The following is a 2,446-nucleotide window of genomic DNA, read 5'->3' as shown; positions in this document are numbered from 1 at the left end:
CGGGGCTCGGCTGAGTGCGAGTACCTACCAGGCTCTGCTGGAGTACCAGGGGCGCGGAGCCTCTGCCGGAGTACCAGGGGCGCGAGACTGGAGAGCTTATTTAACAAAGTGTTGGACGGTGGAAGGGCCCGGGGTAAGCGGCGGGGCTCGGCTGAGTGCGAGTACCTACCAGGCTCTGGTGGAGTACCAGGGGCGCGGAGCCTCTGCCGGAGTACCAGGGGCGCGAGACTGGAGAGCTTATTTAACAAAGTGTTGGACGGTGGAAGGGCCCGGGGTAAGCGGCGGGGCTCGGCTGAGTGCGAGTACCTACCAGGCTCTGCTGGAGTACCAGGGGCGCGGAGCCTCTGCTGGAGTACCAGGGGCACGGAGGCTCTGCTGGAGTACCAGGGGCACGGAGCCTCTGCTGGAGTACCAGGGGCGCGGAGGCTCTGCTGGAGTACCAGGGGCGCGGAGCCTCTGCCGGAGTACCAGGGGCTCGGAGGCTCTGCTGGAGTACCAGGGGCACGGAGCCTCTGCTGGAGTACCAGGGGCACGGAGGCTCTGCTGGAGTACCAGGGGCACGGAGCCTCTGCTGGAGTACCAGGGGCACGGAGCCTCTGCTGGAGTACCAGGGGCACGGAGGCTCTGCTGGAGTACCAGGGGCACGGAGCCTCTGCTGGAGTACCAGGGGCACGGAGCCTCTGCTGGAGTACCAGGGGCACGGAGGCTCTGCTGGAGTACCAGGGGCACGGAGCCTCTGCTAGAGTACCAGGGGCACGGAGGCTCTGCTGGAGTACCAGGGGCACGGAGCCTCTGCTAGAGTACCAGGGGCGCGAAGCTTGGTTTGGAGTACCAGGGGCGCGAAGTGCTGGGCGGTGCGGCCAAGGGGGTTTAGCCCGAGGAGGGGTGCTTAAGTGTGGGTACACAGGGGCGGCCGGTGCGCTGGGTCCCCCGGGCCGGCGGTGGCTGGCCGGAGGCTCCCCCAGAGAGGGGAGAGAAGAGGGAGGGAGGGAGGGAGACAGAGAGCTGGGTGAAGTGAGGATGGAACATGGATTAAAGTGTCCCCTAAGATCTGCCTCCAGTGCTGGGTGGAGGTGGGAGAATGAGGCCTGGGAGGTTGAGAGTCTCCCCCAGAGAGGGGAGAGAGGAGGGAGGGAGACAGAGAGCCAGAGAGCTGGGTGAAGTGAGCATGGAACACAGGGGATTAATTCCCCCTTTAATGCCTGCCTCCAGCGCTGGGTGGAGGTGGGAGAATGAGGCCTGGGACGGTGAGAGTCTCCCCCAGAGAGGGGAGAGAGGAGGGAGGGAGACAGAGAGCCAGAGAGCTGGGTGAAGTGAGCATGGAACACAGGGGATTAATTCCCCCTTTAATGCCTGCCTCCAGCGCTGGGTGGAGGTGGGAGAATGAGGCCTGGGACGGTGAGAGTCTCCCCCAGAGAGGGGAGAGAGGAGGGAGGGAGACAGAGAGCCAGAGAGCTGGGTGAAGTGAGGGTGGTACAGGGATTAAAGTGTCCCCTAAGATCTTACTCCAGTGCTGGGTGGAGGTGGGAGAATGAGGCCTGGGACGGTGAGAGTCTCCCCCAGAGAGGGGAGAGAAGAGGGAGGGAGGGAGACAGAGAGCCAGAGAGCTGGGTGAAGTGAGCATGGAACACAGGGGATTAATTCCCCCTTTAATGCCTGCCTCCAGCGCTGGGTGGAGGTGGGAGAATGAGGCCTGGGAGGTTGAGAGTCTCCCCCAGAGAGGGGAGAGAAGAGGGAGGGAGACAGAGAGCCAGGGAGCTGGGTGAAGTGAGGGTGGAACACGGGGGATTAATTCCCCCTTTAATGCCTGCCTCCAGCGCTGGGTGGAGGTGGGAGAATGAGGCCTGGGACGGTGAGAGTCTCCCCCAGAGAGGGGAGAGAAGAGGGAGGGAGACAGAGAGCCAGGGAGCTGGGTGAAGTGAGGGTGGTACAGGGATTAAAGTGTCCCCTAAGATCTGACTCCAGTGCTGGGTGGAGGTGGGAGAATGAGGCCTGGGACGGTGAGAGTCTCCCCCAGAGAGGGGAGAGAAGAGGGAGGGAGGGAGACAGAGAGCCAGAGAGCTGGGTGAAGTGAGGATGGAACACAGGGGATTAATTCCCCCTTTAATGCCTGCCTCCAGCGCTGGGTGGAGGTGGGAGAATGAGGCCTGGGACGGTGAGAGTCTCCCCCAGAGAGGGGAGAGAAGAGGGAGGGAGGGAGACAGAGAGCCAGAGAGCTGGGTGAAGTGAGCATGGAACACAGGGGATTAATTCCCCCTTTAATGCCTGCCTCCAGCGCTGGGTGGAGGTGGGAGAATGAGGCCTGGGACGGTGAGAGTCTCCCCCAGAGAGGGGAGAGAAGAGGGAGGGAGACAGAGAGCCAGAGAGCTGGGTGAAGTGAGGATGGAACACAGGGGATTAATTCCCCCTTTAATGCCTGCCTCCAGCGCTGGGTGGAGGTGGGAGA

This window comes from Epinephelus lanceolatus, unplaced genomic scaffold (assembly GCF_041903045.1).
Source record: "Epinephelus lanceolatus isolate andai-2023 unplaced genomic scaffold, ASM4190304v1 scaffold99, whole genome shotgun sequence".
NCBI classification, from domain to species: Eukaryota; Metazoa; Chordata; class Actinopteri; order Perciformes; family Serranidae; genus Epinephelus; species Epinephelus lanceolatus.
Note: the sequence above shows the minus strand (reverse complement) of the source record.